Source organism: Martes martes (assembly GCF_963455335.1).
Source record: "Martes martes genome assembly, chromosome: 8".
NCBI classification, from domain to species: domain Eukaryota; kingdom Metazoa; phylum Chordata; class Mammalia; order Carnivora; family Mustelidae; genus Martes; species Martes martes.
This window is the reverse complement of record NC_137895.1, coordinates 13,479,956-13,494,612: the sequence shown is the minus strand read 5'-3', so window position 1 is coordinate 13,494,612 and position 14,657 is coordinate 13,479,956. Positions and strand designations below refer to the sequence as shown.

Sequence of the window (14,657 nt, the reverse complement as noted above, 5' to 3'; positions counted from 1 at the left end):
TGCCTCATGGTTTATTGGGTAGCTACTATGCGTACAATACTACTCTGCTATGCACTCGATGGGGTAGGCATAGTGGGTAGAGCAAGCAGAAGGAACCATGGATGCATTCCTGCATTTGAGAATCTCCAAATCTAATTCAGGGGACAAAGCATTTACTTTGAAGGGCCAAATGACTCTGCAAAAATGAGATAAATCCATAGAGATGTCCTTGAGTATTCTTGAAAGCTCCAGTGAGGACAAGCAGTGCTATGAATCTGGATGAGAGAGATCACCACACTCTGTCTGGCCTCTGGAAGACTTCTAAAAGCAGGAGGTTCTTATTGGACATTGAAGCCTTGGCAAGATTTGACCGTCTACAAAGGGAATGAGTTTCAAGCTGTGAGAAACAACGAAGATGTTAAATAGAAGGTGTGATGGGTTAAGCTGACACAATTATTTGAGGGATCAGAGCCTGGAAAGCTAATTTGGGTCTAGAATTTATTTAACAAATAGTGTCTGAATCCCTGCGGTGTGTCAGTTACCATGCTGACCACTGAGGATTTTAATACAAATAAAGACAGGTCTTAACTCTTTTAGTGGCTCATAGCCAAGTGGACAGAGGAAAGAAAAATATTAAAAGGTGATGAGTTAAATTCTTAACTTTGACTTACTTCATCCACTGTTTATCCTCAGTCACTAACTTGTTCATCCCACCCTCGGAGCATCTTCAAGTGCTTCATCCAAACTGTTCCTTATTACCTTAGCTCAGACCTTTAACTTTCACCTGGAATATTGCAAAACCCACCCAACTATCTTCAACTTCCTTAAACCAGCCTTTCCCCATCCCTACATTTCTTACTTACATTTCTTACATGTAAGTAAGAAATCTGAGCATATTTCTTACTTACACTTACTTTTGTCTTATTTATCCTAGTTCCTTACCCAAAATATTTGTAATTCTAGTTTGACTCCCCTCTGTGGGGATCTGGGATACCAACCGCAGACTAGGGTTTACGGAGTATCCACAAAACTCCACGGACTCCAAGGGAAAACCCAAAGTCCAGAGCATCCCTTGAAATTGTCAAATGAAGTAGATCAATCCTGAAAGATCAATCAGTTTCAGTAGAGAGGAAGAAACCTGGGACAATGCAAAAGATTTGAATGATGCTTTGCCATGGATTTGCAATCCACTTAGCACTGTTCAAAACACTTTTGTGCATTAGCTCATCTAGTTATACTAAACCTTCTAAGGTAATTACAGTTATTATCATCCTTGTGGCCATGTTGCAGATGAGATAATGAGGACAGAAAGAAATCAGATAACTTACAAGTTTCACACAGTAACAGTAAGACTGGATTCCAGACACAGGCAGCTTATTTCTAGAGTCTGAACTCTTAACCACCATGCCATATTGCATCTGCGAAGTGTGAGCACTAGGATAAATTAAGGAGGTCATAGCACAGGCTGAGATGAACGTGGGGACACATCTCCGAGCCACTAGAACAAAGCTGCAGGGGCTTTTTAAAGGTTGCTCATAACCCTGGCTAAGGGCTAGGGAGGGAGAGGACAAAGGTGCATGTTAATTTCCTGTATTTGCCTGTATGTGTCACCTAATAGTGATGCCATCCACCCTCTCATGGTTTTTAACCCCTAATTATTTATATATGCCTTCTGAGAAGGCTACCCTGCTCCGTCCTCCCTGGCATTGACCCACATTTCCATATGCTCTGTTCTGCTCTCTACTGCCTCATTGTAGACTTTAATTTTTCTATTTGTACTTCATTTTTTATTCTCCTTACAATTGTTATTTATATCACCTGTCTCCCTTTTAATTTCATTTTCTTTGTCTTGACATCTTGGCCTTCCTGCTCTAGTTTTATAGATGTTAAGCAGATTCTAAAGCACTACTTTATTTCCTATAGTAAATCACTTTGAGAGAATCCTTCTTTCCTTCGGTGTTCAGGATGTTCTTCCCTTTCTCTGATTCTGCAGTGTTTCTCACCAGCTTCCTATGGTGGTTGTTTCCTGCTCATTATCCTCAAGTAAGAACAAATCCATCGAGCCCGTGTTTACCAATACACTGGTGATGGATTCCCCTTAGCTCAATTCTCAGGGTGGTGGTTTTGAACTGTTTTCCAGATCCACAGCTGGACGGAGATTGATACGCACAAACAATTCCTGACCCAATGTCTCCCTGCCCCGTCCATCCCACAGCCAAGTTGCGTCTTATGTTGCTTGTTTATTTGAGGATGAACCTTCTCTCTCCCTGCCACCTGGCTCTCTGATACCCAAAACTAGCATTCCTGATTCTTCCCCTCACCGCTTCCCTATCCTGCTTTGCCTGTGAGGCAAACCAGACTCTGGTTACTTGAGACCTAGTGCTTCTCAATCAGAAGGCAAGGGGTGGGAGTTGGGCTGCCTTTCAAGTTCCTGCTGCTTCTATTGGCCCAATGAAGGTGGCCATCACTGAGCTTCTTCATCCCCACCAGCAGCCATGTGGTTGGTACAAATAATAACTCAATTGACAGGCCCACGTTTCCATGTTCTTATGTTGCAAAAAGTTGCAAAAGGCAATGTAAGATCGGCTAAACCTTTTTCATGCTCGTGAGAGACAATCACAACTTACCGTTTTCTTGGGTCTGGTTATAGGGCCTTTGACCATGAGCATCACCTTCTGAAGGATTTCTCAAATGTTAGAATTTTATATATACTTTGGTTTCCCGGTGGGAGCCAGCTGTGGTTAAGTGAGAGTGGGACCTTCAGATACTGATTCTCCTGAGAACAACTCTCCACTTCAACTGAGCATAAGAAAATATAGCTTACTGGGCAGGTTGGCCAAACCAAAGTCAGCCAGATTAACCTACCCCAATTGTTGCTTTGGACTCGGGTTCCCACGGATACTAATGTGGTTATGAGTTAACTCTTTCCTGCCCAACATAAATGACATGCTGAAAGCTGGTGGAAAATGTCTCCAGACATTTTGGTTTATTGTAATACTCATGTATTCAACCGGGATTTTTTGAGGGCCTGCATTTCTAGCCTGATGGCAAAAGTGAGCAGAATAGATATATCCCTTCTCTTATGGAGCCTCTGATCTAGTTGGAGAGACAGACGTTAAGCAGACAAACACAAATACATACAAAATTGTTAACTGGGGGAAATGCTACAGAGTCCACAGAGGAGGTACAGGGGGAAAAGACCAAAGCCTGAGTTCCGGTTGGCCTTTCCAAGGAAGGGACATTTAGGGGGATCTGAAGTAGGAGTAATTCAGGCAATGAGTGAGGACAGAGAATATTCCAGGTTAAAAAGGGGGAAAAAAAAAAAAAGTATTCCAGGTAAAGGGAACAGAATGTTCAAAGCAATGAGGTAGGAAGACTTGGTAGGCATAACGGACCGAAAGAAGGTCAGCCAGTGTGCCTGCCCCTTGGTAAGCAGGAAGGGCAGTCTTGAAGAGAAGACTAGGACATGAGCAGCTATTGGGGGCATTTGAGACAATCAACAGAGATGAGCAAATGGGGTAGCATGAATGAGTGCTGATCCAACTCAATGCGGTTCTGGGATTTTCTCCAACACTATTCTACCACTGTGTCTTCCAGTCTTGCCTGTGTTAAAGAGATGCAGGCTAACCCAGCTTTATGCTTTGTGATGGTCTGCCTGGTCCCTTCACCTCTGCATTCTCTAATCCATGCTGGAAGGCCTACTGAACCTTCGCAAGTCGCCTGTTCTTCGACCATATTCTGGAAACACCTTGTCCTAAGCAGGGAGGTTCTTTGGAAACTGTCGCTATTTCTTTGACTCTACATTGAGTAGGTTTGCGATATTCCATCCTAGCCTATCACCTGCCATCCCCTTCCCCAGTGGTAATGGGATGGACTTACAATGATTGTGGCTTTACTGGGATCACCTCTGATCATTTGAGTGACTCCAGCTCCCATTTTTGGGGAACTTGTGTCCTTTCCACCTCATCTTTTGACTAAAAGCCATGATCTTCTTTTATAAACCACTGGGCCTTTTTTTGTTCAGAGCATCCAACTGCCCTCCTCATTCTGGAAAACCTCAACTGTTACACTAATAGCATTTACATAAGACATCTTTAATCCTTCCAATACAATCTCTGCCAGTGTTCCTTAGAATCAAAACCTGATCTCTTCCGGTAGCACTTGAAACTAATTTCCTGTTATGTAGACCTTGGTAGGAACCAGACAATTTGGTCACAGCCCTCCTTGTGGAGACAATATTCAAGTTACAAAGAATAATTAAATCACCCTGTTCAGCTTTTCCTTTTCCCAGACTAATTTCAATCCCTTACACTTTTTTTTTTTTTTTTTTTTTTTTTTTTGGTCACACACTTAGACCTTACATATTTAAAGGGCTTTCAAGGGCATATCTTATTACCCAGGGTAAAAGCTTTCCAAAAACACTAACAGCCACAAGGACAACAATACCTTGCAACTTTATGGCACTTAACTTTTTTTTCCAGTGCTTTTTTTATACATACATTATCTTATTTTGTCCGCTTAATGACTCTGTGAATTAGGGAGGGTGGATGTTATTATCTCCCTGGGGGAAAAATAAAACAACTCAGCCTTGATTCACTCTGGTAGACTCAGGTTGGCCCAACGTGAGGCTCCAACCATATCACAGGCCTCCCTCTGAACCCTTAGCTGACCGGCTCCTCTGTGCAATGCCTCTGTCTTTAACAAAGGTCACCCAAGGATAATAGCCAACACTTGTTGAGTACTTAATGTATGTCACACACTGCACTGCGTAAATGCTTGAGATGCATTTTATCTGTCAACCCTCAGAACAAAGTGTTCTATTATCCCCACTGTTCAAATGACCAAAATGAAGCTGAGAGAGGTTAAGGGACTTGCCCAGGACACCAACATGCTGCTGCACTCAAGACCAAGCCCAACAAAGCCCACCCCTGCTTGCTATGGAACTTGGTGAAGACACAGTCTGGTCACCTTCTGGAATCTTCCTAGAGAACTCCCCTTTTCCAGTAAATTCACAAAATGTGCTATGCGGCATCGTGTGCTTTCTCTGGAGGAACGGATTTGTTGACTTTTGTGTCACGTTGTGTTTTTACTGTTAACGAAAAGATGTGTCCCAGTGGAAAATAGGACGTAGGAAACTCTGGCTTGGAATGTTCCCTGACCACCAGAGCCCGATGGGTTCAGAGGCAGCTCTGCCACGTAGCTGCCTGTGTGGCTTCACCCAAGCTGCTTACTCTGAGACTTCATTTATTTCATTTCTAAAATGGGGGTAGTAAGAGCAAATTTAGGGATTGTTGTGAGTGTTGGAACACTAATGTCTTTTTTTTTTCTCTTTCACTTCCCAGAGTCCGAATACCACTTTTTTAAAAAAGTGAGCTCTATGCCCAATGTGGGACTCGAACTCACAACCCCAGGATCAAGAGTCCCATGCTCTACTGACTGAGCCAGGCAGACTCCTCAAAATACCACTTAACTGGGAGGGAAAATCCTCATTATTTTAGTCTTGGTAAGAGTGAGGTCCTGACTTTAGATGTGGAAATTGAAGAGGGCTACGTTACTAGCTAGGGATCCTGATTGTGATCAGTGTTCAGTGACCCTGAATGACAAAGCAGAAGAAGAGGGATAATTTACAGATTATTGGAGGGCTGAACAAAGGAGCTTGGGATTAAAGATGACGCCAAAACCTTGCTGGGGAGCTGGCGCCATGAGGAAATTGTTGTTCTGTCTCTGTGTTCTAGATGTGAGAGCATGGATCCCATTACGGACTCAACTTTTTGCCTTGACTTGAATGCCACTTCTGCATGGGGAGCTTGACCTTGCAACCAGCAACCCCACAAAACGTGGACACTCCACACAAAACCTGTTTCCTCTATTGTCCCTTATTGATGTGGCACTCTGAGGTCTCATCTCTGGGCCAAGGCTGCAAAGGAACCTGAAGAAATAATTTTTCTGATTTCTACCTTGGGAAGATGAGACCCGTGGGGGAGGAGGGGGATTACTTAGCGATCACAGGGTGATCAAAGGGTACCGGACAGCCATAAAACACAAGAAATATACAAATATCTATCAGAGGGATGATATTCCCTTTCCATTCACTCTGGCAGCTAAGGCAAAAGCATGTGACCTAGGCTGAGCTAATTAAATGTTCCCATCAAGGACTTTGGAATCTGAGAGAGCAAAGCAGACAGACACCCAGGTCAACTGGAGATTACTCGTGGTGGCCATGGTAGAATTGGAAATTGGGGGCAATGACAGTGGCTTTCCAGGGATGATAGTACCCATAGGGGCATCCTAACCACCAGATTCTTTCCAAGACATGGCCTTGATTATGGTTTACCTTCATAGCTTCCTTTAATTTCCACATTTATTCTGAGTCTCCTTTTCCATTGTTTCCATCAGTCCTGTGAGCTGTGCAATAACCTTCCAATGAAATCATTTATCTAGGGGCACCTGGGTGACTCAGTGGGTTAAGCCTCTGCCTTCGGCTCAGGTCATGATCCCAGGGTCCTGGGATCGAGCTCTGCATCTGGCTCTCTGCTCAGCAGGGAATCTGCTCCCCGCCCCCCAACACCGCCTGCCTCTCTGCCTACTTGTGATCTCTGTCTGTCAAATAAATAAATAAAATCTTAAAAAAAAAAAAAATCAGGGGCACCTGGGTGGCTCAGTGGGTTGAGCCTCTGCCTTCAGCTCAGGTCATGATCTCAGTGTCCTGGGATCGAGCCCCATACTGGGCTCCCTGCTCAGCGGGAAGCCTGCTTCTCCCTCTCCCACTCCCCCTGCTTGTATTCCCTCTCTCTCTCTGTGTCTCTGTCAAATAAATAAATAAAATCTTTAAATAAATTAAAGAAAATAAATTTTAAAAATTTTTAAAAATCATTTATCTAATATTGGCAATACTCACTGGGACAGAAACTGGTCCTAGTGAGTAGGCCGTGGGCAAGAGGAGACCAATAGGGAAAAGGGAATAATCTGTGATTGGTTCTGGACTAACTGGGGTTGTGAGAATCTGGCAGATTAAGGCATCTGATAGTCTTTTCATTTCTGGATCTAACATGAGGATGTTGGGGAGGAAAAATTTTCTTTTATCCTTCAAGGTCTTCTAGCTGGTGTAAGAATTAAATCGACCCAAGACAGATTAACAGGAGGGGGGAAAAAGTTTAATTACATGTGCACAGAGGCCCAATAATGAAATTATGACCTAAAAAATTGACCAAGGCAGGCAGTTTCTATGCTTTGTAGACAAGAGACAATACATTTGTGAGGAATTGACAGGACAAAGGAAACTCACATTTGGGAGATTCACTTAGTAAGGAATTCTCAACAGCATTTGGGCTGGGGTAGTAAATTAGTAAAAAGTAACAAGGCTTATTTATACAGCCTCTTGGCTCTAAATTCCCTCTCTGGTGATAGGTCGTGTCTCTTTACCTCCTGGTACAAGGAGGGTGCATTTCATTTAGGAGATTTACTTCCTGCTTTCAGGGAGACAAAGGGAATTCAAGGTATTCTTCTTACACTGGCTGATTCTTAAATAACGTTTAATTTAAAATAATCAATATGCTGGAGTGGCACATTTGGGGCAGCCTGCCCTTGGCCCCTACACTTGACTCCCCCACAGTGTGGAGCAAGTCTCTGACAATAGATGGGTATCCTGGGGTGCCTGGGTGGCTCAGTCGGTTAAGTGTCTGCCTTTGGCTCAGGTCATGATCCCGGAGGGCCCTGTGTCCTCTGCTCCCTGCTCAGTGGGGAGTCCGCTTCTCCCTCTCCCTCTGCCCCTCCCCCCTGCTTGTGCTCTCTCGCTTGCTCTCTCAAATAAATAAATAAAATCTTTTAAAAAATAAAATAAAAATCTTTAAAAAAAAAAGTGGGGGGGGGATATATCCTACAATCCACCTCAATTCTGACACTAGATACCTGGAGACCCCACAGGTTTAGGGCTCAGTCTCACAAGGCTGCCCCTCCCCCACTTCAAATGCCCATCACAAGCTCAGGTTGTTACTTGTGCTTCTAACCAACTGGCTGGAAATTAGAGGTTCCCACGACCTCCTCCTCAGGTTTGATTAATTTGCTAGAGTAGCTCATGGAACGCAGAGGCATGGCTCACCCACTGGTTTATTATAAAAGGATGTAACTCAGTAACAGTAACCAAGGAAGAGATACCGAGGGTGAAGTCTGGGGAAAGAGCATGAAGCTTCCACGTCCTCTTCAGGGGCACTGCTCTCCAGGCACCTCCAAGAGCTCTGTTCACTATAAAGTCATGATTAATTAAATCATCCGCCATTGGCAAATGATTGGCCCTCCAGCTCCTCTCCCTGTCCCTGAAAGTTCCAACCCCCAGAGATCGGGTGGGTTCTCTGGGCAACCAGTCCCATTTTTAGGTGCCATCCAAAAGTCCCCTCTCAACCTAACAAAAGACGCCTTTATCTCTCTCCTCACTTAGTTAATTCCAGGAGTTGGAGGAGCTCCATGCCGGAAGTGGGTTGAAGACCAAATGTATATATCTTTTCCTATGTTACAATATCAGTCAGTCATGCAGTTAATTCAATCCGCGCAGTGCCCACCGGAGGGCTAGTGAGTGTTCACTGCTACAGGCCAATCAATAAACTATTTTATTGAAATTGTCTGGGATACTTTGTTTAAACAAGAACTCCAACAGAGTCAAAAGTTTTATGTATTAATTTTTCTAGCATCCATGCATGCAGGACAAAGAGAGAAGTATCAGTAAGTCTCCTGGTTTTCTCAAAGAAACCTCACATGTATTTGCAGCCTTTATAAGTGAAGATGCGGCTGTGTATCTTATATTCAGGCAGCAAATAATTAAAGTAACAAAGACAATTGCGGCTTCTTTAGAAGTGAAAGGTAACACCCAGCCCGCTGAAACCATCTCAAGTCTGAGTGTTGTAAAGACTCCTTTGTTAAGAAAATATATTTTCACATGCAGCATCATTGTACAAAATCCTATCTGCTTTTCTACAGCTGAAGCAAAAAGGTGAACATTTATCTCCTTATTTTTCTTGAGATTCCTTTCATCAGAGGTTAGAAGGGCCTGCGGTTTCAAGCTAAGCAATGAAATCACATCAGTTAGCAGTGAGAGGGGGTGAGAGGGGGAAGAAGCTTAAAGCTAACGGTATGGAAGAGAAAAAGGCCATAAAGAAATGTTTAGCAATTATCGTATGAACACATCAAATTCTGTACTTACAAGAGCGTGAGGGATTCGTGGACTACGGGTGGTCATGTGAAGAAATAGAACAACGTTCCCATATCTTCGCATTTTTGCTCAAAACTCAGAAATCCGGGACTTTGGATGAGTGCAGCTGAGTAATCTCTTATCTATTGCAGCTGAAAACCAAAAGCGAACTTTGATCCCGTGGATTACCAAAGCAATGTCTGTTGAATTCACAGCATCACCAAGTGACTTTTGTATAAGGTGGGGTTATTGTTAAGAGTGGGCCCCCAAGAGTGAGAAGGAGGGGGTATGAGAGAATTTAGAGCTCAAGGAGCTCCCAACCCTCAGTAATTCTCCCACTAAACCCCAGGAAAAGCAGCCCTCCCTCCCCAAGTTTGATGAGGCTGTTTTTCCTTGCTTGAAGGCCTAAGGGCATTCTCTTTGAAGAAGGAGCCATTTCTATGCTGGGCATCCATATCCATGAATACCAGGGTCCCAGCAGGCCTTGAGCGGCAAGTCCAATTTAAAAGTTAAGCCTTGGGGGAAAAGATGAGCCACAGAATAATTCTGATATGGGTTTACAGGCTGGAGATGCTGAATTCGGTGTGTAAGCTCCAACAACTGGGATTAGTTCTAATCGATGACTTGGTTGGTTGGCTGAAATGTATGAACACGGACGGGGACACAGGACACATACACACACACATATACACACACGCACAGACTAGCCCCCAAATGGTCTTGAAGTCACAAATAAATTATTGGAACACTGCCCCAAACTCCAAGTGTACCTAACTCTTCTCCCTTGTTGCTCACTTAGACCTCACCTTTACGAAGTCGTTAGATTTTTCCAGCGACAGAGGGGGAAACAATTGGAGTTTTGGCATACGGTCGGTCTGGGTCCGCACTGTGTGCCTAAGCCAGGATTGTACCTGTTGAAAAACAAAAGTTAACTGTGTACATCTGAAAGTCTGAGCGATCCAGGAACCCAGCAGCATCCCAAACAGCTGGTCAAGACAATGAGATGCTGGGAAGAGATGCACAAAATGGAAGGATTTTATAGGCAGGTTTTTTTAATAGGCGGGGCAAGAACATTATTAGCAAACAAAAGGGGATTGCTTCTGCCGGGCCAGCTTTTTTTGGAGCGGAACCAAAGGCAGGGCTTTTATCATGCAGATGACCTCACTAGGGCTGGTAGGAATTTCAGGTTGACAGTTAAAAGGTCACATTCCTGGGATAAGTTGAAATAGGAATTAAGTCTGCTTTGCTGGCTGGGGGGGCTGGGGGGGCGGGGGGGGGATAGGTAACAAATGGCTCCAATTTGAGCTTCTTTCTTTTTCAACATAGGGCTGTGGTGGTACTCATGGGTGGGCTTGGAGGATAGTGGGGTCGCGGCACTACCTTGGACACGGATTTTGAGCAGAACATTCATAGACCACTCTCAGTTGAATTGGTACTATTTTGGTTGCAAGTAGTTTTTTTTTGTTTTTTGTTTTTTCTTTTTTAATATAGGAAAAGTTGTTATGAGGCTATTGGATCCTTGAAGGGGCAGCCTTCAAGGAACTCTTATCTATCTTATTTTATCTTAATTTTGTGGCCCTCAACCTGAATAACCCGATTAAGGTCCGGGTGGTGGTTGGATATGGCCCCACCCCCAATAAGGAAACTGATAGGAGCAGGTGGTCCCTCCCTTTGGCCACTAAGATGTGATCCAGGTTGACCAATTAGAAGCTGCTGAATCCAAAGGACGACTCACTCTGAAATATGTCCTTGCCTGCTGCCTTATTTCCCTAGTCCCCTTTCTTTCCTGCCAGTTTTTAGTTTGTGTCTGGTTTTTTAAAAATATTCATTCATTCATTCATTCATTCAATTAATCTCTACACCCAACATGGGGCTCAAACTCATGACCCCAAAATCAAGAGTCACGCTCTTCCCAGCTGAGCTAGCCAGGCATCCCCTGCCAGTTTTTAGTTTGAGTTCACTGGTGAGGTAAGGAGGTCAGATCCAAAGACCCAGAGAGGGGTCCCCCAGGATGAGCCACAAAGATCCTCAGCATCATGCAGGATAGAAATCAAATACCAACCAAGAGGGAGAGAGAGCAGAGTTTATTGAATACCGTGAGTGATAGAGCATAGCAGACAGAGTATCTGGGAGACTCGGAAAGGAAAAGTTAGTCTCCCCCTCACTTGGGGTTAGAGGTTTATAATCAAAAGAGGGCAGGGTGCGTGTTCCTCCAGGAATCCAGGGTAGGGTTCGATCAAAGGCCAGTGTCAGGCCCAAAATAGGTGTTGCTCCATACATCACCAAAGGCAGGGCATATTGCCACCTGTGTGACTGCGGTTTGTTGGAAGCTAATGTCCTAGAACATGCTCAGGATTAAGTTCTTCGTAGATGTCTTCGGGTATCTGGGGGCCTAGGATGAAACTGGGAGAATGATTAACTTTCTTGCCTCCCCCTTGGAGTGGGAATATAGCTTCTCTGGTTTACTCAGATGCCAGGGGGAAACAAAGAACACAAGTAGGGCATTGCAGAAAAACAACAGAGAAGGAGACTTTCCAAAATGGGGTCCCTTCAGTTTTGCTGTCTCACCAGCTTTCTCCACTCCACTGCAGATCCCTGAATTCCTTCCCCAAATATCCAGGTCTGCTCATCTTACCCAGAAATGGATTCTGTTATTTGCAGCCTAAGTAATATAAATTACATTACTTGCAGGATGCTTGGCTCACCGGACGACCAGTAAATGGTAGTGACGATTGTCTTAGTTAACAACCCTTATGATTTAGTTAATTGAAATCAAAAGTCCTCTAAGGCTCTTTCCGTCAAGTACAATTCTGTTGAGTCCATTCCGGAATAATCCCTTCATCTACTTAGTCATTCTGGTGATTTCTCTCTAGACGCTCTCTTGGTCCTCTATGTCAGTGTGTGATATTAACAAAATTACATGGTCATTCTCTCTACTGAAACCCGAGATTTCAGTACAACCCAGAAATTGTGCTGATATCATTGATATTTTGGCTATCAAGCTTTGGCTGGATGGAGTAAACCTGAGCTACCTGTAACTCTAACATCCAGATAGTCTACTTAAAATTTCCAAAGTCATTAACAAATTTTTTTAATCATTTTCATTAAGACTCTCAAGAGTAGTATGGTTGTTGTTGTTTTTTTTTTTTTTAGATCACATGACATCTTAGTTTCTATGTTAAAGACATGAGTGCAGTTACTTAATTCATTAATTTTTGAAAACGAACTCAAAACAGTCGTGATTGGTCTAAAAGTATAAAAAAAATCATTGTTTAAGGGAGAGATGTTACTTAAATTATGTGAACAAAACCTGACTTAAAAACTTCAGTGATCATTCATGGAAAAATCAATGTTGATCCAAGTGCCTAATCTGGTGATGAGCTCCCTAAAAAAACCTATACAGTCTAGCTGCCAACAAACATGCTACTATTATACAATACAGAATTGCTCTGGGCAGGAAATTCAGTCTTTCTTGGATTTTTTTAAAGCATGATGCAGATTTGCAGTTATGTCTCTAGCTCTCCAATTCTTGCCTCTGGTCCTTTCTGCTTCTTGGAAAAACCTTGCTATTTATCCTGTCTCCTTTCCCCTGCAACCTCTTCCCACTCCACTTCCTAGGAGATCGGTTAGGGAGACAAAAAGTCAGGGCCCTTATTGTCATGATGATTTTGCAAGTAGAAAGAGCTAGGAGTCTCCTGGGAAAAGAAAGAGGAGACAAACCTTTCTTGACATAAGAAAAGTCAATGGAGTCCCGTCCCCAGCCCCCCCGCCCCCCACCCCCCACCCCCCCACCCCCCCCACCCCCGCCAACCTGCCATCTGGTGAGGTAGCCTAATGGCACCACCTGCCCAGAGCGCATTTCTCTTTTTTTTTTTTTAAGATTTTATTTATTTATTTGACAGATCACAAGTAGGCAGAGAGGCAGGCAGAGAGAGAGGAGGAAGCAGGCTCCCTGCCGAGCAGAGAGCCTGATGCGGGGCTCTATCCCAGGACCCTGGGATCATGACCTGAGCCGAAGGCAGAGGCTTTAACCCACTGAGCCACCCAGGTGTCCCCCAGAGCGCATTTCTTACAGTACTTCCTGGGATATGACGAAATTGCAGATGAACAGACCTAGTGGTTAATAATTTTAAGGGAACAAAAGAATGTGGGACGCCTGGGTGGCTCAGTGGGTTAAGCCTCTGCCTTCAGCTCAGGTCATGATCTCAGGGTCCTGGGATCGAGCCCTGCATCGGGCTCCCTGCTCAGCAGGGAGCCTGCTTCCTCCTCTCTCTCTTTGTGATCTCTCTCTGTCAAATAAATAAATAAAATCTTTAAAAAAAAAAAAAAAAGAATGTAAGAACAGCCATCATCAGAGTGGAGGATAATCATATCCTCCTATGTCCCTAATCATAACAGGGACAATAAATCAGTGATAAAACTCCCAGTGCTGGTTCAAAAGTAAAGACTGGCCTGACAATGCACACTTTTTAGTTATCTTTGTAGGATTTCAACCCCTTTAAGCCATCAAATAGCGGGCCAGTTGGAGCCAGAGAATCAATGACACTCACCCTTGCCAGTCCAGGAGACTTCGATCAGCTGAGACCAGGAATCTGTCTCATTAGATGACTTTTGCCCCAGCTCCATGCTGAATTCCCCATTGCATGAGCCCCTTCGTGAATATGTGTGCACCCTTAGCTTCAAACTTCTCCAGTTTTGTTGTTCAAGGAGACACTGCTTTGGGACATGTCCCTTCTGTTCTTCACTCACTGCAAATGAAACCCTTCTTTTCTTATCCTTTGGTTTCATTGTGTCTTTTGGCTGGACATCCACCAAGAGGCAAACCCAGTTTTGGAGTAACAGTTTCATTTGTTTGGGGTTTATTTCCATGAAAGACTCAAATATTTCACAGTCTACTTTGGGTTCCTACACCCAGTTTCCATGGGGGGGAGAGGGAGAGGATGGTACTTGAGGTATTTGAGAATTCAACTCAATTACAACACTGTCTATCCAGAGACAACATTAAATCTTGGAGGTGAAGGGCTCAGTCCTACAAGATGGCCCCTCCCCCCACCATTTCAGATGCCATTAGCAAGTCCAGGTTGTCACCTGTGCTTCTGACCAACAAGATATAGATCACAGGTCTCCACGACCTCCTCCTTGCATTTTTTTTTTAAGATTTTATTTTTATTTATTTTAGAGAGAAAGGGTACACAGGTGGGCAGAGAGTGAATCCCAAGCAGACTCCACGCCAAGCACAGAGCCTCACATGGGGTTCAATCATGATCTAAGCTGAAACCAAGAGTCAGACACCCAACTGACTGAGCCACCTAGTCACCTCTCCTTGTGTTTCATTAATTTTTTAGAGTGGCTCACAGAACTCAGACAAACACTTAACTTACTATGTCACTGGTTTACTGTGAAAAGATGCAACTTAGGAACAGCCAGATGGAAGAGATACATAAGATAAGGTGTGGGGAAAGGGCTCAGAGCTTCCACACTGTCTGATCTCACCACT

At 43.9% G+C, this 14,657-nt stretch overlaps 1 protein-coding gene across 1 annotated transcript in view; it reads right to left on the bottom strand.

The window, feature by feature from the left end:
* The window catches only part of LARGE1 (LARGE xylosyl- and glucuronyltransferase 1), a 543,992-nt gene extending 534,725 nt beyond the window's left edge, over positions 1-9,267 (bottom strand). The window contains exon 1 of the mRNA XM_080810745.1: positions 9,173-9,267. The gene's annotated coding sequence lies outside the window, so the exon portion shown is untranslated. The remainder of the gene's footprint in view (positions 1-9,172) is intronic.
* Between the last annotated feature and the right edge of the window lie 5,390 nt (positions 9,268-14,657).